At 43.6% G+C, this 20,897-nt stretch overlaps 1 long non-coding RNA gene across 1 annotated transcript in view; it reads left to right on the plus strand.

The window, feature by feature from the left end:
- The window catches only part of LOC133220419 (uncharacterized), a 78,753-nt gene that overhangs the window by 4,199 nt on the left and 53,657 nt on the right, over positions 1-20,897 (plus strand). The window contains exon 3 of the long non-coding RNA XR_009727715.1: positions 20,336-20,397. This is a non-coding gene — a long non-coding RNA (uncharacterized LOC133220419). The remainder of the gene's footprint in view (positions 1-20,335; positions 20,398-20,897) is intronic.

The raw sequence follows: 20,897 nt of genomic DNA on the forward strand, positions 1-20,897 counted from the left end.
TCAGTAGCATCCATGATAACTTAGACCCTCCATATGGATTTAATGGTGATAAAAATGGTGCTAGATGAAATGTTTAATAATATGCAAATGGTTGATGAAAAGGAGTTTCCAGAAGTGCTTTGTGATGAGGCAGACTGAGGCAGCTTTGACTTCTCTGCCTTTTTGGATGACCTTTGGGTTTTTGCCTCAACCTGACCAGGTAGGAAAAGGCTGTGAATGCTTGTTGTGCTGAGCACACTGTGACATCTCTGAAAGTACAAATAGTAACAGTGGCAATGAACAGCAGCTTATCAAAGTCTTTTGGGATGACTTTAATTCTTTTGCTCTCTGCTTCACCCCTTGAAGTATCCAGTGCTTTGATTTCTGCCTTTGGATGCCAGTAATGTGTACCTAAGACTGGGGCAGTTCCTAGGAAATTGAATGCAATTTGATTTCTTTGGAAGAGTTTCAGATAGGGTCAGACAGGGCTGGTTCAAACCTGTGTCTTGGATGGCTTCAGAAGTTATTCCCTAATCTGGCAATCAGGATTTGAATCTCCTGATTACAAGTTTAAGTTCCTTACAGTTCCCATAACTAGAACTCATTTTTGGTGGCTTCCTTGTGCTTTGGTCATTCCTTTAGTTACCTTCAACATGGTTTTATGTATATTCAGCTGCTGAGAAGACGGGGTGCCAGTGTAAACCATTAACACTTCGTATTTGTGGCACTAAGACTGAAAACTCTTTAGGTGCATAGTCTTTTACAGTGCAAGTGCACTAGAGCCATCCTCATCTCTTGTATGTACAAACTCCTTGAACATCCTGTATGACTGTACAGACCCCAAACCAGTTGAAGACTGGTTCCATCTAACATTGAGTATGTGGCTAGGCTGCCTGGGACACAGTCCTGTGCTTCTCCTCATATATTTGAGTGAGTGGAGAGAAATAAAAGGGTGCAGAAGGCAGCTCAGGCTTCAGGCAGATTGAATATTGCTATGAAAGAGTCCATCTCACTTGCTGATGATGTCAAGAGCTGAGAGCATAGCAGGAAGGGGATGGGTTCAGGGCACTGCTGTGCAGGCTTTGAAGCATGCTGCAGAGAAAGATGCCATATCTCTGTATGGAGTGTCCTGGTTTGGGAGCTGTTGTGGAGATGGGATACAGAACCGCATGTATATTGGGTGGCAGGGACATTACTTCATTTTCTTTTCTTCTTAAGCTTATCTGAGGGGAGGAAACTGTAGACCTTATCTTTTTCTGAGTGGAAAAACTAATCTCAAGTACATACGTTTGAAGCTAACAACAGCATGAGCCAGGTTAACTTGACTAAATAGGCACAGGAGGCCACAAAATCTGACTGAGCCTAATTAGAAACCAGGATGCCTCCCAGCACTTAAAGGTTTCTTTTAAGATTATGATGAGCTGACAAAACATATTAGTGAGAGGTGGAATTGGTATGAGCCATGTTTGGCATTTTACTACTTAATGACAGCAACAAGAAGCCCTGTACAGAGATCAGAGCCACACGTGCACAAGCCCGGATTAATTCATGCCGCCTACTTTTTGGTGTTTAACATCAATACCTAAGTTAGTTGCACAAAGCTCTCAGAGTCCATGGGATGGACTGCATCACCTTTGGAGATGCTGCTCATCTTCTGTGGAGCCCAAGAAGACTGTGCCATAAACAAGGCATCTCAATTAATTGCCTGCACTCGGTTGGCACGAATGCAAGCCAAGATGTGGTGTCCACTCATCACAGTGAGACAACACAAAGTACATTGAAAAGGAGAATAGCAGGTTCTCAGAACTGATTTGTAGGCGAGAGGCATTGCAGTGTGCTAGCTGTTGAATGCTGCTGGGTAGTTTGCAAGCACTGGTGAGGATTTAGAGTTGAAGGAAAGTGCATAGCAGTAGTTTTATGTTTCTTTCCAAGGATGTATTTTGCTTTGAGGCAGCACTCTCATTACCACCACCAGCCCGGATTCCTCTGCCCATCGCATTAATACAGGCGGTGCACTGTCTTTGCTTGTGGGATCAAGCCATCAGTGCTGGAGCGGGGCCCTAACACTGTTGTGTCTGAGCACAGCCAGGCTGCCAGCGAGAAGCAGGGCTGATTGATGCTGGCTGACAGTGGAACCTATTGCCTACTAAATGCAGTCCTCTCCATCCCATGCCAGCAGGTGCTTTGCCTATCTGGGCACTGCCAAGTTTCCTCCCGCTGCTCTCCTGAGTTTCATCTTTGCCCGTGCTGCTGTTTTCCATCCCTCCGCCTCGTTCCCAGCCCTTGGTGTCTGTTCAGAGGCTCGGTCTCATTTGCTCTTGTCCTGGTGCCAGAATTTCAAGGCCAAGGCAATGGAGCTGCAATGGGAGGACTCATGCTCGCTGGCTCCACCGTCTGGACCTGGCCCCAGCACAGAGCTCAGCAACCCCTAACAGGTCCCCTTGCTTTCTCTCCAAGAATATGATTAGAGGTTTGAAACTGAGCAGACAGCTGGTATACTGTCCCAGGGCAGCCTCTGTGTCTGGGCCTCCATTGTTTTTGTCCAAATCATATCTGATTTCTTTCCAAAAACTTTTCAGTCCGTAAAAAACAGACCAGGTGCCTTTGGTCGTGCTCATTCCTGAAATACCAGCTACAAACAAAAGCATTTTGGGTTGGTCTTAAAATGGGTATGAAATTCGTTTTGAACTGGGATGGTTTTTATTTCCCAATTAAAGCATTTGAATCTTCCCTTATGATTTCCAGATAGGAAACTGCCCTTGTTCTTATACCTGATTTACTGCATCCTCTTTTACTGGATCTTCAGAATTGCTTTGTGCCACGCTGCAGTCTCTGAAACCTCACCCCTATATACATTCTTTGCACCCTGACATCTCGGGTATTTTACGTAGAGTAAAACTACCAGATTTTTGGTTTTGCTGCAATATGCTTTCCAATTTTGCTCAGCAATTTGCCAGAATAGAGGAAAAATTAGGAGAAACCTTACCAGCCAAAATTGGAGGAAGTGTTTAAAAGCTCGGGTGGCCTCTGAGCTGAGGTTTAGTTCTGCATCCCTGTTAACTGCCAAGCTAAGTGCTTTGTCCTCCAGACTGTCCTTCGTCTAAACAGCATGAGCAGTACCACTGGCACCAGGGCTACGGAAGGGCTCCTTATGCTGCCAAGAAGATGGGCCCTCGTTACAGAGCGGAGATCTGCCAACCTTCTGTGCTGGGGAGTTTGCAAACTTCCACAACGCATCTGTTTTATTTCAGACCATGGATTGCACTGAATAGTCCTTTTGTGTGCTCTGTCTCTGACTACTAAAACTGGCTCTGAAGACGCCAGAGATAAATATGACAGCTACTGTTATAGAGTATCCCCTGGATACTGTGGCCTGACCTGTACCCACTGTCTATCTTAACGTTGTCAGTAATAATGTTTATATTGCTGTGTCAACTTCATTTCTTATCGTGCAACCAGAGAGGGACCAAATGAACGTGGAAAGCTTTTCTGTGCCTCTGCATTCAGGGTCATTTGGAGGTTCACAGATGGGACAGGCACTTTGCCACTGAGCTGTTTACCCTGACAAATGCCACGATGTTGTGTGTATCATTCAAGGGAGAAACAGCAGTGTTTGAAATGATAGGAGAGCATTGCAAGGGTAGGCTGAATGGCACGACTGCAGATTGGCAGGTCTGCCTACCCACAGTATGTGGTGTTACAGCAGGTTTTGCAGGTAGGCTCTGTCCATGTTTCCTGTGGGACATTACCTTCCAGACTTGCACAGATTCTCTGTGTGGGTTCAGATAGCTACAGTAATACTAACCATGGCTTTGTGTACTGGGCATATTCATTGTTAAATTGGCTTCATTTTGCATTGTAAAAATTAATACCCTTCAATGGCAGGGGAAATGGATTTGTGTATTTACCCCTGGATAAAGGTGTGTTTGCATACAACTATATCAATAGCCAGGGAATGCAAGCATTCCTGTACCTGGCATAGTGTTTGTCATTACCTGCCTGGGAGAGCCTGGCCCCAGTGAAGTGGTTGGAGTATAAAGGAAGATTGTTGCATTATACCTCTGAGCAGCAGGTCTTTGATGCCTGAATAAGGGTTTCCATCAGTCGATCTTATCTCCAGAGAGTGGGTACTTCGGAAAATGTGACCCATTTCATTTGTATTGAAGCACAGGCAACAGAAAAAGGCATGCTTATGCCTCTAGTGCTAGCAGTTCAGCTGCTGGAGTGTCACCAGTTCAAGACATCACCCAGCCAGAGCCGCCGGGAGCCCAGCTCTCCCTGTGCTGTCTCTGGACAGTGTTTGACCAGACTGCTTTTATCTCTCTAGTCTGTCTGTGGGAGTTGAATCTTTGTACAGAGACTGCATTGCTTGGCATCTAATCTGCACTAGTTGACTCAGTCAGCCTCAGAAGGCAAGGGGGGGAGGGAGATAAGTGGGAGGAAGAAAGGTGGGAGTGGAAAATAACATATTTGAGGGGACAGCAGGAAGCCTGGGCTCATTCGCATCTTGGGAATTGCTCAGGACATGACCAAGTGAGTGTTTCCTGATCCCCTCTTTTTTTGGTTGTTTCTGTTCCACAGTGGGCCAGTAAGAAAGGATAAAGTAGTAGAGCACAACTGGTGGAATGCCAGCATGGGTTATGCCCTTAGCAAATGTCCCTAGAAAACCAAGTGTCCCAGCTGGGTGGTAACCTTGACCCTCCAAAATAGCTTGATTGCAAATGTTTTCTTTATATTCCTTTTTGTGCTACCTGGATTTCCATTGAGGATCACTTAATTCAGTCCAGTCCTTGCTTACACCCTGAGAGGAGTTCTCTGCATGGAGGACATTTTAATACACATTTGCTTGTTACTGTTTGTTTTTTCTGTGGGGAAATGGATCAAAATGGAGACTAAATGAGGATACAAACCATTACTGCTTTGGGACAAAGGGATGGAGTTATTTCAACCTGCAGGTTATTCAAGAAGAGAGAGCATTGTGGAGGTGGAGCTGTAGAGCAGGACAGGAGGGAGACGTGTGTGGCTGTGGGTCTTTTCAAGTGCTTTGGGACCCTCCAACATAAAAGTTGCCATGTGAATGTCAGATATCGTTATCCATTATTATGAAAGTTGGGGATCTGCTCACACTTTGAAAGATGAGTAATCCCACATTCTCCAGACAGGCAGAGCTGGGATCACAGGATGCTCATGGCATGTTCCATGGACTTCAGGGATCGATTATGTCTTTTCTTTGTCTGCCCTAATTAAATCAGTAAATGGCCTTTGTAGTCACCTGTGTAGCAGGTGATGAGTTGAGGTCACTGAAGAGGGCATCCTGGCAGCCTTTGAAATAGAAAAGGATTTTGATCCAGAATAGTCAGGGTGTCCCAGTTTCTTAGTCCCTTGGGCCAGCTTGCTCCTAGAACAGGGCTCTGAAGGCAAATAGAAAAGAACAGAAGAGATTTGTCTTCTCTGAGGAATGATCTAAGAAATCTGGTATTTCTGTTGTCTCAAACCTTTCACTGTTTACTCCAGATGTCACCTGTTTTGTTTCTTCTGTGCTTCTCCTATTAACATATTAGTAATGCAGTGATGATTAGGTGAGCAGGTTATGTGTCAATTTGCATTATGACTTAGCTTCTAGCTGTACTGTAGCAACTCCTGGGTGTACAGGCACTGATGGGAACTGTATTGTGTGCTGTATAAACTCAGTGCTGCTTTGTCAAGGTGAGATCATTTTAAGTGGAAGTGGGTAGAAAGAAATTTGGATTCAGATTCCTCTGGGTCCTGCGGTTGTTTGAAATCCAGATCAACTCTAAATGGATCAGAGTTTTACATGCAATACATGTTTCACATCAATTCAGCCCGAGTGTAAGACTGACACAGCCTCATTCTCAGAGATGAAAACAAATGCAAATCCATGTGCTGTGGATTGTTCTGCTGGATTAGCCTGTTTGGGTTTTTTTTTTTCCTCCCAGATTGATGCAAAGGCATTTGCAGGTGTTTTCTCTGTGGTTTGACATTGGGTCCTGGCATGCAGATGTTTGGAAGAGTGGCCACTGTGTCTAGTGAGGCTGTTGTCATTAGCCAGTCTTCTCAAACAACGGGTGTAAGCAGAAACCCAGTTTTGGAAACACATGTCCTTCCTTCCCTGGGTCTCTTTGAGGTGGTTCATTGTTCCTAGAACCTCACACCTTGAAGATCACCAATCCAAACTAAAACAGCACGAGTAGGATGAGGGGATTTTTTTTCTCAGGGGTATAAAAACGGTATCTTTTAACCTGTCAGTATGCATTTAAAACACATCTCTTTGAAAGAGGCTGTCCAAAAAAGAAACCCAACAGTAATAAGACTGTGTTAGTAGAGCCAGTACGCATTGAATAGTCTCTGTGGCGGTAGAAAAGCCTTAGGCTTCAAGCGATTGCTAATTATGTGGCTCTATTCCTTTTTAAGCAAATACCATGCAAGGGTTGTGAAGGAGGGAAAGTGTGTTAAGCTGTGGAGGGTTACCAGGTTTGGGCTTGGTGTTTTTCCTTCTTTTTTCCCATGCTTCACATTGGTATTACAGACTGGGCTCGGGTTTTAAAATGAAGCCGCATTCCCAAGTCCTGCCATCCATCTCTTAGAGCCCCTGTGTAAAGGGCACAAGTTATTCCACCTTAAAAAGGAAAGAAGTGGAGGGGGGAGCAAAACCCACGCTGTGCAGAGAGGGAGAGAGTTACAGAAAGTGGGCCCCCTGCTTTTCTCAGAGGGGGAATGTAAGCAGATCCTTGCTGAAACTGCTTCACTCAGCAGTTTTCAGCTTGTTTTAATTGGCCTGGCCTGAAAGAATTCTGAATGCTGTACCTGTGCCAATGAAAATGCAAATGTTTCCCCGAGACGAGGCACTCGGAGTGCCTGTGCCCCAGCTCTGATAGCAGCAGCAGGGGCATGGAGACATGTATGTGATGGGAAACGGGGAGGCCTTGATCTAACTCAGCTTAGAAAACAAAAGGGCTTTGGAAAATGAAGTGTGAATGAGGCAGAAAAGGGCAAAGCGTAGGGTACCTACAGGAACTCCTGCAAAACCAGGGGCTTTTCTGTAGTGAAGCCCATTACCCTCTCACCTTGCACTGGACCATTGGATCCTTTACTAATTTACAGGGGAACTTGCTATTTCCTTCTTTTGTTTAGCTGTTATGTAGTGTAGAAGGTTTCCTGTCAGTAAGAAGGCTATTCTTTAAAGTGGAGAGATGCTGTCAGGGAGTGCATCTTTACGGCCAGTGGATACGATGGTGCTGTGTACCACAGTGTGCCCTTGGAGACTGTCTCTCTGTAGGAGAACCAAGGTTATAAACTGATCCCAGACTCTTGCTACCTGCAGGAACGAATAGGGTGGACTGGGAGGTACCAATTCCACAACATAGGTATTACAAATTATAGCCACATGAAAGTATGTTCTCGTGCATCAATAAAACATGCCTCCTCATAAAGGACATGCACTAAAGTCCTTGAGTGAATGACTAAGAAAATTTACCTGGCTCAGCTTATTTTTCTGCTTCATGTCAAATTACAGCCCAGTTGTGAGTTGGGAAAAGAATTAATTTTCAATAAATGGTTGATCAATTCTTTTCTGTCTTCCTAACTCCCTATCCAGTAATGAATATGCATTCTTTGCATTTTCCAGATAAATATCCAGCATCTTAGGGTATTTAAAATTAGATCTGTATACATTTACAGAGTAATGATTATTCTGAATTTCATCTGAGGCAATTAAAAAGCATCACGATGACATTTAAGGTGATATTTTTCTCCCTTATGTTAAATAATTATAAATAATAATAATGATTAAACAAATTATTCTGTTCCTCCCAGTCTGGATCAACCTTTAGGTTAATAATCTAAATCATTAAAATTCATCTGTCTCTCAAAGGATTGAGTAGTTAAAAAAATTGGAGGAACCTTTCTGCATAAGGGTGATTGATAATTACCAAAGCAAAGATGTTTTGTGGGTAGAAATTATGAAGGCTCAGCAGATTCACTGGGTTAGGTGCTGGTCTTGCTGATATTTCCAACAATGAAACACAGCACAGTTTTATCAACTGATGTCCTCTTTGTAGGATGATGCTGAGGTCAAGTCCAAGCCTGCTTCTTCAGAAACCGACCCTCAGGTGTTCACTGTTTGCAGCTCCAAACTCATTTAGTGGTCTCAGGTCACTGATGGCCTTTTTTTGAGGTTACTATTTCATTACAGTGGGAGTTAGGCCCTTATATATGTGTGTGTGAGTCTATTTGTTGTTTATTATTCCTTAAATTGCCCCTCTGTGATTTCTCTTGATTAAGTTCAGTCACCTAAAATCTAGCTGTCTCTAGACCAAGCTACTACTCAAGGGAATAACTGGTAGTGTCTGTCATTTCCCTATTGGAAATGCTTTAGGGTTGGTTGATTTGCCCCCACAGGTGTCTGTTTCTCTTTCTTTGTGATGTAAAGTATGTAGAAAATGAGAACTGAAAACCAGCTTTTAGATGGGTACAGCTTAAAGATGAACAGGACTCAAGCTGCCTCTCAGCCTCTGTAACCAGGAGCACTCTTTTCCCTTAGACATTGCAAAGACAATGTGGTAAAAACCCTGAAATCCTGTTTAGCTTCTCCATCGACAAGAGCAATCTAAGATGACTACCTGAAAGTTATATGGACTCTTGGACTTTACACTTCTCTGGATAATTAGACTTGCCTGGCCACAAAGCACCAAGGAACAATGGATTTCCAATGCGGGAAGGAAGGATACGGCTTTCCCTCAGGGGTTTATTGGATTGTGAATTGCTCCACCTACTTGCAGAGTTTCTCAGAAGTAATCTGCGTTCATCCATCTTTCCCCCCACCTCCCTCTGGGGTATTAAATCTCTTCCCACTCGACTAAAACCAAGCCTTTATGTTGCCTTAATAAATTGCTTTGCTTGTTGAACGTGACTGTGCTTTGCAGGAAAACACCCACTTCAAAGTAATAAGGACCAAATAGGTACCCTATATACAGGACACAGGCTGAGGAGACCCTCTTAAAATGCTAGGGGGCTGTGGGGCTGTGGAATTATATCTGATTTCACTGAACACAGACTCCAGCTGTTGATAACGCTCTCCTCTGTGTTTCTGTCTTTCTTTTTACCTGCCTTTTTTCCTTAAGCACGTTTTTATATTCCCATCTTGTTTTGCCCCTTATATCTCCCTCTTTTCCTCTCTTCCATCTCCTTATCTTCCGAGGTGTCCCTAGCTAAGTATTAATGCTGGTATCCCAGCTCAGATCTAAAGTCCTCTGAGACACCGTAGTCCAACCCTAGTATCCAGGCATTGCTCGCTGCAGACGGAGTGACATTCCCTGGAGAACAGCCTTGCTCAGGAAATGTAGCTATTTCCGGTCTCTGCTGCAGCCAGGAAATGAGGAGGCAGCAGTGGAGATATTTTCTCTATTTGAAGGGATTTTTCCTTACTTTATAGCAAGGAATGGTCTTGCAGCGAGGGGCTGGATGAAACCCTTGGCCCAGGGAGGTGGCGTCTGAATGGGGTGTTGTGTTAGACCGAGGTTCACACGAAGGCTTGGGATTTGAAAGCAGCGAAATGTCAGCAAATGATCCCAAGATTTGAAGCCAAAATAGTAAACATGACCTCATGAAGCCTTTCTGCTGCTCTCATTTGCTTGTTTGTTTGATTTTAGTTTGCTTGTTTGTTTTTTCTGTGGACATAAACAGTATAAAGTCTCTTCAGAACACAGAGCAGTGCCTTTCGGGTGCTGCACATGGACAGACTCCCATCTGCTTCCACTGCAATGAAAAGGGTTTCAGATCCACTCTAATACTGGCCCACTTCTATGTTCATTTTAAATAGGATTTCTTAAAAGGAACCTCAGGAGAGCATAAAGCAGCCAAGGGTATTTTAGTTTTAATGGATGACGTGTGGCAAATCCCCTAGATTGTTTTAAAAGTCTCATTCTTATTAGCGGGAATATCCTGTAAATTTCTACTGTGAGGTGTGGTTAAAACACTGAAAGTAAGTTTTATTCCATGTAAAAATGCTGCTGCACCATTAGCCTGAGTTTTTCCCCCAGTGAAGCTTCCGTGATTGCGGATGAAGCATTAACGACGGTTGTCAGTGCGTTGTGTTGCGTTAGTGCTTCGGAACCGGAGTCGCAAACCACAGCCAAAATCCTGCCATCACCTTACCAACACAAACAAGAGCTGGCCTCTGCCCTAAGTGTGTGTGTTACAAGAGTGCCTACAGCAAACATTTCCCAACAGAGGAATGCATGACACCAGCCATATATGTGCCCCAAAGGAGCCACGTATGTTATCTGTGCAGCCCCCCGTGTTTAGGGCATAGTGAGGTGTTTGAAACGCCAACACAGGGGATACAAGCTGGAGTGGTGCCTTTTTGTGCTATGGGTGGCATAAGTACTTGGTATTTTGACTGCATCCCAGGACCTGCTGCGATGCCCTGGTATTGCTTCATGAGTTCTGTTTTGCTTTCCACAGGTAGGGCTGTGTTTAGGTTGGGTGTTTGGTGTATTCTTGGCACATATCTGTTGCTCACAGAGCAGTGAAGCCTGCAGGCTGTAGGTCTGAAGAGACAAAAGGGAGAAGAGGGGGGAGCGACTTGCTTGTAGTCATCCAGAAGGAAAACATAAATCTTCTGACCTGCTATACAGTGCTTGTTCCCTTAGCACCCACTGCCTCACAAGCAATGTCCCAGACCTTTACGTATGTGATAGTCCCACAGAGTTCAATTGTGGCTAAGGAAACACAAATATTGTTCCTCACATGTGGAGAGTTGCTCATGTAGTAATCAGATGAAGAACAGAGATATCCATCTCAGCCTTATTAGCTTCATCACACAATTCATCATTGAAGTGAGTAACTGAAGGCTCAATTAGGCACTTGTGATTTTGGCTAGTGCCTGCAGAATAGTGTCCTATTGTATAATTTTGTTTGGTTTTGGTTTTATATAGTAAAGCACAAATAACATTTGCTCATGAGACAGGCTAGGGACACACTGCCAGAAATAGAGGCTCCCAACAATTATACAGGATGTTGCTTTGGTGTTATCATATGATTCATCCACTATGAGTATGAACAATTGTTAACCTCAAGACACTCTCACTTTCACGCCCTCTGACACACATACCACTGAGGACAAATATCCCCAAGATGAGTAAAACATTAGGACTGGGATTTCAACTCGTAAAGGTCAGTTCATTTCAGGTTCATATGTTTAAACCTTAATTTTGCTGTGTCTAGTCCTTGAGCATGGGGGTTATAAGGGGGATTTTCTGCAAGCAATACAATGTGCTTGCTTAGTGAATCCTTTTTGGATGGTGATTGACCATATCAATGGCTGTGGATAGAGGCTGTCAAAATGGAAACCATGGAAATCAGTTACAGAGAGAGTAAATTTGGCCCAGATGATCTGATACTGAATGCAGTAGGGAGTTATACTGAGGAACACATCCACTAAAGCTAGAAGAAACATAGCCAGAGGCATCGAAGCTCTTGCAGGTGTTGTTATTGTGTCTGTGCAGGCTTTGCTTGGACGTAAGCTTGGCACTTATAAATTGGTAGAGCAATACCAGCTTCTGTCACTGAGCAGCTGGACTTGGAGACTTGCAGTTGCAAACTTGCAAGTCCTGAATGTCCCCTACCATGGTTAACAGCTGGATAACGGATGAGCTTCTACGCAACCCCTTCTATTGTACGCGTTTTGTTATCTTCCATAGCATAATGCTTCTCTTTGCCATAGATGGTTGAGGGCCACCACTGGGTGTTCCTTGTGCAATTAGTTTTGTTTAATTGAGTTTAATTTAGCTCTGGACCATCCTCTCAGAACTTGACTCAGGCACTTGCTGGTGGTCAGCCATCTTTTGCTGGCTATTCTCCTTGCGAAGTCGCATCACTAGATGGCAGTGCAATGGCAAAAACCTGCCCTGCCTGTACTGCCGCGGAGAAAAGTGAAATTTCACCTAAAATTGGCTGAAATTTGAAATCTGAGTGCAAAACAACCACACCTTCAAATACCTCTTCAACCTCCTGAAGTTCCTCTAATAGGCTTTGTAGAGACCTAGGAAAGGTCTTCACTTATGGTCCAGTGGCTTAGGAGCTACACTAGTTTATGCCACCCACAAATTGGGCCTCACAGGGATATCACAGCCATACTTGTGGTTTGCATGTATATGAGGTTAAGTCAGGAAATCTGGGTAAGTATTCAAATGCAGAAACAGTAAAGCAAGCAAACATGACATTTTCCTTCAAAATTAAGCTTTCCTCAGTCTTCAGCTTTGGCTCAACGCTCTCCCACAGGGTAATGGCTTGAGTTGCTTTGCAGCCCCAGGCTTTGTGGTGCAATAAATTGAGCTACAGGTCATCTCATTTCAGTTTGCTTGAAAGGAAAAGGCTCTGCAGCATTCAATCCTGTTTTGTGACCCAAAGGGGAATTTAAGTGGTGCGCAGGTATTGGTTTGGTTTTCTGCAGGGAGAATTCTATCCTGTGAGCCCAATGTAATTGAAGCGTATGGAGTACGTGTGTTCATGTATGTTTTTTTAGATCTGGATTAGCACCCTCATTTATGACCAAGACTTTAACAAGGAGGAAAATGTCACAGTATAGGAAAATAAACAGGGTGGAAATAAACGGCAGAAAGACAGTGTACACCATGCTAAACATCGTCCTTTTCGGACGTCATGAAGACAGCTGTTGGCTGAGAGTGAGATCTGAAGGTCTTTGTTAGGAAACGTTATTGCTGAGATTTTCACTGTTTGGATATCCTGTTTTCCTCACTTCTGAACCCTTTAGCTTTTGTAATCTAAGCAGGGTCAGGTCTGGTCATCCGTGGGGAAACAGACTGGCTGAACAACAAGGCTATGTGCTGCAAGAACAGCGCTGGGGAGTCAGTAGGTAAACGGCTGGGTAGGTTATGGAGTCAGCCAGGATTCTCATCAGGGTCTGCTCTGACCTTCTGTGCCCTGCTGGCCATAAGGTTTCCCTGTCTGAACTGCATCTGTCTGGATAAAAAATACCTATCCTTGAGTTTAAAACGCTGAATGATGGCAAACCACCCACTGTCCTTCAGAAGCGCTTCCAGGGGTTAATTGCCTTTGGCTGTTAAAAATGAGTGTCTTATTTTTGGTCAAGTCTACTTGGCTTTCATTTCCTTGTCACTGCGTTTGGTTATACACCTATCTGTAGACAGAAGAGCTCTCACGAAAATTTGTTGTAGAAGTCTCTGATACCCAGATATGATATCCTCCACAAGATGCTCCAAGAGCTGTCATCTCCAAGATAAGATGTGAAATTCACATTGGAACCCTTTGATCTCTCTCAAAAAAAACCATAGTCTTTTAAAAGAATGTGCCAGAATCCATTCAGGTTTGACTCTAATGCTGTGTCATAAAGTGCTTTTAACAGTCCTGGTCTGCAGTGGTCATCTCCCTACATGCATGTGCATTTGTGTCTCCATTGGATGAACACTGTGGTATTTTTCCTGGCAATAGGTAAAGCAAAGGTAGCTCTAGAAAGGATGGATTTAAACCAGTGTAAAGGTGCATGACTGAAAATATATACAGAGAGGTTGAAAAGTCCCACCCACTCTGCCCACACTTGGTGGCAGGTCATATAACTACACCAGAGCAACTGAAAGGACATAATCCTGTCGTGGTAGGTGCTGTTAACATTATTGTGTAATATTATTTGTCACTGTGTGGTTCTTCACAGTTACTCTACATAAATTGATTAAACACTGTACATTATGGGTGTGCAGCAGGTGAGCCTGTGGAGTAAATCAGTGCTGGCTGTCAGTCCAGGTCTTTGTGTAGAGCCTGAAGGAACAACTGACATGGGGTACTGAGTTCATTTTATCTCCTGCACATGTATCTGCTGTAAGATAGACTTGGTCCTGTCTCACCATCCCTGGATTATGAGCAGAAATTCTGTGTAGTACCATCTCTGATAGCATCTTTCTCTACCATCATTCAGTTTCTTACTCCAAACACTGCTTTTCCCCAGTAGATAGGTTAGATCTATTCTGGATCAGTCTTCACTAGGCTAATGTATTTTCTTCCCTTCCTAATTATGCATGGCCCATTTTCTCACAGTTATACATTGGGTTTTCTCAGGGTTATCATGGCACAGCTCATCCATGGGTTTGAGTTCTTTGGTGGTAGTGAATTTCTTCCAGCTGCAACTGTAATTAAGTTCAACTTTTTTGAAGGACAACTGGGAAGACTTTCACAGGGTGGTGTTTAATGGTTCTGTTTGTCCCAGAACCTCTACCAAACGTCTTGGGTTTCACCTTCAAATTCATAGGTTTAGAGGATGCTATGCAGACATTCAGGACTTGATTCTCTTCTCACTTTTGGTGCTGACTTGAAGAAAGGCAGAGAAATTACCTGGGTTATACCAGTGTCATTCATTTGTTTGTAAGAGGATAACTGGGTTCTTGGATTGCTGGATGGATAGTATAAAGCTGTTAGGTATCTGAAGGCATTAGGGCTGTTCTGCAAGATGAAGAGCAAGGTGACCCTGGGTCCTGCTGTGATACGTGATGTGTACGCATTTAAGCGGGGCAGTATGCCCCATCTCTTGTTCTCCAGAGCAGGTGGACCGGCCCCTGGCTCCAGTTCTCCCACTCACTGACCCTCCCAGCATTGCTGCAACAGGACGTTGTGATTTACAAGGACAGGCCAGCAGGAAATTCCTACCTCCGCCCCCCCGCAGCAAGGAGGAAGCAGGAGAAGCGCCGTGACTCAGAGTCATGCCTGAGTCACTGCATACGCGGTTCCTGGGGTGGTGCTCGGCTCACACCAGCCGTTATCCTGACCCTGCACTCAGTCCTGGTCACCATCCCCTCAAGTGCAGCTGGAATTAACTTGCCCTCCTGCACTGATGCCTCGAGTTATGTGAGGGGGAAATGAGAAGCTGCGTATAGAAAAAGACCTGATTGAATTAATGCTATTCTGTAATACATGAATAAACAGCTTATAGCAGGTGCCTGGCATCTTACGATAATCAACAGGGTATTTATTTGGGATCAGAAAACATACTTAGTTGAACAAATGTCTTATCTGTCTCTGGCTTACCACAGGCTGGCTGAAATTGGATGGGGACGTTTGCTGTCTAGTTGCAGATAATAAATCAAAGGGCTGAAGAGACTGCAGGAGAAAGGGCATGAACTGACCAAACATTCAGCTTATTGTAGTAGCCATCAGCACAGCCAAAGTGAAACTTTCCCAGCAAGTTTTCACTTCTCTCAAATCCAGTTATTCCCTGCAGACAGCTGAGTTGTCTAAGTAAATAGAGGTCACTTTACCTTGACTAAACAATGACTTTGCTATAGTCGGTGCCAGCTATGTAACAGTTACAAAATGTACTTTAAAGGCTTGCTGGAAGCAAGCTGCCAGGGTGAATGAACCAGTCAGTCTGGTCTACTTTGGGCAGGATTTAGGATGCTTAGTTAAATGAAGCTGTGGTCGGATCAGCTGATCCTGTTCTTTGAGTGGGGATATAGTATGCAAATGAACAGACGTGTCTAAGGAGGAAGCGGACAGGAGCTGGGGGAGTGGAGAAGGGATGACTTTCCTCTGATGTCAAAAATCCCATCATTCAGTGCTCGCAGGGAAAAAGACAAGAGGAGAAGAACGTGGAGAAAGAGAGAGGGAGAGAGGGAGAAGAAATGAAGGGAAAGGACACACTCATTTCCCTCCCGAATCATGTAGCCTAATATTGTCCACCCTAATAGGATGGAGCAATGAGCCTGATCCTGAGTGCCAAGTTCTGCACAGCCTTCCAAGCCCCAGGGATTGTTCACAACCCCATCCCGATCTGGACTTGGTTAGTACTGCCTTGATATGAATAATCAAGTAGATAAAAATTGTCAAGAAAACTTACTGCAGTTTCCTCAGGGCTCTCTTTGTGTTATCTTTCTCTTTCTGGCAATTTAAATGGTCTGATCATTGTTCTGTGTTTCTCAGAGGTGTTAGATACCCAGCTCTGCTAGGATTGCCGCAGTGCTGTGAGAAAGGACCAAAGCTGGCTGTAAGTGAATTAGCTCGCAGGAGAGCTGGAGTTGCCTGGAGCTCTGTCCAGGTTGCTAATTCTTCCTTCTGAGGGGCTGGTTTCAAAAGGTGCCAGATTTGTCTTTTCGTGCATTTTGCTGTGTGCCGTTGCCTGTAATTAGTTTCTCAACTGGAAAAGCTTTCTCAAGTGGGAAAGAGGAAAAAAAAAGGAAAGAAAAAGGAAAGAAAAGGCAGAAAACAACCCCACACATTTTTGGCAATGGGCTGTTTTTCTGAGCAATTAATTAAGAGCTGATTTTAAAAGAATTTGAATGAATCCTCCTTGCACTCGGTGTCAAGCGTGGATCTTGTATTAATCACTTCACTCCTCTCTGACAGAATAAGGACTGAAAGAGATGCAGAGGGTAAAAATTTCCTCAGGAAATGAATCAGACGAGGAACCTATGCCTCATCTCGCCTCCTACAAACGAAGAAAGAGAGGATTTTGTCAATGGTGGGTCAGTTTACAAATATGTCCTTTGCAGCGTGAGTCATAAGTAGTGATACATTTCACAGCAATGCAACCACAGATGCAGTCTAAGTCCAGGACCGAATGCCAGATAAAGATAAATAGAAATGAATCCTCATGCCTGTAATAGTAATGAGAAGGAAAATGCAACCTGTCAGACCTGCTTGTGTGTCAGCCAGCTCTTGCTGCTTTTTAAACCTGTGGCAAATTCTTGCTCACTTTAATGGGAGGAGAATAATCCCTTGGGATATGGCCCTGTGATTTCCATTTGCTTATAAGCAAGGAAGAGATGTGGATTTTTACAGAGCTGAGCTGGTAGAGTACCTGCCCTGCTGTGGGCAATTTTAGTTTGCAGCACTGGAGCCCTAAGGAGAGGGGGCAGCATTACAGTACAGTCTCCAATCACATGCTGCCAGGTGGGTATCACCTCATTGCAGGGAGGTGATAAAAGAATCAGGAGCAGGTTGGAAGCAGCACTGTCTCTGGAGCTGGCTGCAATGTGTTATTAAGGTTGAGGTTCCCAAAATGCTAGACAAATATTATGGTTTTCAAATATTGAGGGTTTTCTTCCCAAAGCGCCAGCCTTTGTTAGTGTTATAGCTGCTAAGAGATGTGTAAAAACTGTTGTCGTGAGCTACCATCAAGATCTGTTGTTGTTTCAGTTGTGGGTGAGATAATGAAACCTAGCAGAAAATCTGAGCTGAAATACAAAGATTTGAATAGCTTTCACTGGTGCCACTTTCCCCCTAGTGTTTCCCAAAGCTAACCCTTGTTAAGTGTGTTATTACTCATGGTTTTCCTTACTGAGCTTCCCGTAGTCAACACTAGCTTGCCAGGCTTTAAAAATGTTAGGCAAGAAATCAGATAGGGGTCAGATGCTTCATAGAATCCCAGACCGGTTTGTGTTGGAAGGGACCTTAAAGCTCATCCAGTTCCACCCCCTGCCATGGGCACGGACACCTTCCAGTAGAGCAGGTTGCTCCAAGCCCCCGTGTCCAACCTGGCCTTGAGCACTGCCAGGGATGGGGCAGCCACAGCTTCTCTGGGCACCCTGTGCCAGTGCCTCAGCACCCTCACAGGGAAGAGTATTTCGTGGGTGTGCCAAAGTCAGTGGTGCTATCACAATGAATGACTGGCCAAATCCATCCATTGGTGTGTGATAAGAGAAAGAGCTGAGATGCTGCAGGTCTTTTTATTAAATACAATGGCCATCCTTGGAAAGATCTTTATATTAAAGAGGTTCATAGACATTTATTACTGTATGTGCAGTCTTTCATTCTCTAGGCTTAAAGGCCTCTGTGGTTCACAAATACCAATTAGCATGCTCCTATCTGAAGGTGGTAACACTGGGAGAGCACCAAAAGGTTTGAAATGGAATGGAGAATGGCAGACCTGGAGTCAAATTGAAACTTTCTAAATCACTGGCCAGCACTTTAACCGTAACATCAGTCCTCTTCTCTTTAGGGTTAAGCATTTCCACTTACAAAAAGAGCCAGAGGCTCTTGATTATCCATGCAAAACAGGCCAGGGCTTTGATTTGTGAGGTTTTGTCTGACACACTTTTAAATGGATGAAGCTCAATTTAGATTCCAAAAGAAAATCTAAATTTGATGGTTGAGACATATACCCACTTCTCTCTCTTATCCTGAGGCACCATTCTCCACCCTTCCCTTTTCCTCCTCAAAAAAGTGATACCGCCTAACGCTTTGAACCAAGAAAGCATATTTCAAGATCAGCGTGGAACAATTAAACCAATGATCTGTACGCTTCAAGGAGAAAACTGAGCTGCAGTAGCTCTGCTTTGACAGGTCTTTGGAGGATTTCAAGGAAGTTACACCCACTTCATTCATGATAATCGGCTGTTTAACGCAGAGCAGCTCAGTGTTATGAATGAAAGGGAGCATGTTTTGGCTTGCAGAACAACTCACAAATCTAATGCTTCACTCGTCAAATAACCAGCCACATTAACAAGAAAAAGAACAAGAAAGGCTGACTTCATTCTTGAAATGAAATTAATGAATGCAAGAGTCAATGGAAAAAAATCATCTCTTGCTTTAGAGATCCAGAAACATTTCACCTCTCTTCACTGTGAATGTGTGAGTCACTATGGCTGGACAAGCTGGGGGAAAATGTAGCCTCTGAATGGACTTTGATGCGGCTAAGACCAGGTCCTGGTGGGTTTTGTGCATTTCATTAGAACTGAATTGCTGGATTTCCTATCATTTTGGTGGCAAAAGGGAAAAAGAAGGAAAGAGAATGTAAAGGGTAATATACGGACCTACAGAAGTAGTAAGTTTTCAGTTGGGTTAGAAGCTGTGGGCTGTACACTGTGCCTAAATTGCCCTGCTGATAAGAAGTACATTGATTTTCATCTATGAAACTGGCTTTGTGGAATACCATGATTTCCCCAGGTGTCACACAGCTGTCGGAGCTGCCTTGGGTCAGGTGCCTTTATGCCTTCTGGCAACAGTGGGTTTATAGACTCTGGAGAGCAGGATTCCTGGGAGACTCTTGTAGGCAAACGTAGTTTAGGACATGTTGAATTAAAGGCAGGTGCAAAGATAGTTTAAGGATGTCTTTCTACTTTCCCATATTCACAGTTCATTTGGTAATAAAATGGCTTGCTGGAGGAGCAGTGCGCACATCCATCCTCCTGTCTCCTTTACCAGGCAGTGATTTGCCTGTGCTTGGGCAGGAAGGAGCACACTGACTTTGATCAAATAAACACCCACAGGTGGTTGCAAAATGTTTGACATGAAACTAACTAAATGTTTATGAATTGTATCTTCACAAGAAATGTGTATAATCACTTCCCTTAATGGGTACGACCATTTCCCTTGTTGGTTCTCATCTGGCTTTGGGGTGAAAGTGACAGATGGAATATTTCTTTTTTCAACTGTCTTTTACAAAACATCAATTGTTTTCACAACTTTTCTTCTGAGGGGACTGTATCATCAAGTTTATCTGAGAAATAGATGGTGATAGAGGTTGATTAAGTGATTTTATCAAGAATTGATCAATAGTAGAGACTAGGATTACCTACTTAATCCAAAAACCATTAGAGCAGATCTGTCTTTTGAGCCCAAGAGCATTAAAGCATATCTCTCCATCTTAGTGCCTAGAAAACTTCCTGGTTTATAGTACTCAGGCACCCCACAGCACTAGAAGCTAGAGCAGTGCTTTCTGTCTTATCTTAATGGATGAGGAACTGGGGTCCACAATCTCAGAGAATGTCTGTAGCAGAGGTGGTTTGGCTTGGATGGGCTTTGGGTCTATTTGACTTGAGTTTATGATCTGGTGTAATAGTAATAATTAATACTAATTAATAATACTATAAAAATATATTGTATATGTATTATAGAGTTCAGCTGTAGGTAGAGGACTCATGCACATCCCTTAATACTAAAATTGATGCATACGATGCATGTGTATACAAAAGTGACCTCTCTCCGAGTGAGTTTTACTGAAAAGGAAGCTAAATAAAATCAATTAGAGAAGAGGCAGCTCATTATAAGGATCTTTCCTCTTCGTTCAGCAGCTGAGCGCCTCTGATGGAAGGTGGGAAAACAACCTTTCTCATCCTTTTCACACTAAAACAATTCCCAGGACAATACTCAGCTAAAGGCAGGATTTCAGTACAGCACTTGCTGCTTGGAAGTATCAAAGAAAGGGCAGGTTGGCTACAGTCCCCTGCCTAGTGCCTCACAGGGGGAAACGGCTGAAGGCGAATCAAGGCAAAGGTGGACTGGATGGTGCCTAGGAGGGGGTGTGCTGGATCAGTTCTTTGTTTGCTGCGTACAATAAACTAATGTCCTTCTTTCTTTTTGTACTCTATAGAACTTCTGTTTGGGGAAATCAAGAACTGAACAGATCCTTTTCTATTTCCACTCATTTTCAGGGTGAGTGAATTCTCTTGTCTTCACTAGTGCTGTCATGTTCGGTGCAGCTAAGAAGTGTGACTTAAGGTTCAGAGGAAAATCTCTCCTTTTTTAATCTTTGCACTGATAACACTGTGCTTAATTTAGCAGCAGTGAGGCAGAACATTTGGATTTTGTCATCCATTTCCCAAACTATTGTTGGCTTCTAATTTCATTGTTCCCCCTTACTGCTCATTCTAGATTTACATTTTATTGTAGGTGCCAAAAGATAAGTTAATGCCAACTTGATGATTAATTAACTAATACTTTTCTCTGCCCTCAGATGGAAAGCCTTTATCTACTTAACCTATTATTATTTTATTTCTTACGGCATGGGTACATCTGAATGCATTTGAGTTCTGCCCTCCTGAGAAACTGGGGCAAGAATTGATAGGAACAGGATGAAAGAAAGCCAAAAGAATCTTAAACTTGTTATCAAAAAGTATGCCTTAATGTTGGAAGCAGGGCACTCATTTATCTGT

This window comes from Neopsephotus bourkii, unplaced genomic scaffold (genome assembly GCF_033783945.1).
Source record: "Neopsephotus bourkii isolate Nb327-2 ecotype Australia unplaced genomic scaffold, CSIRO-AGI_Nbou_v1 NB_1433, whole genome shotgun sequence".
NCBI lineage: Eukaryota > Metazoa > Chordata > Aves > Psittaciformes > Psittacidae > Neopsephotus > Neopsephotus bourkii.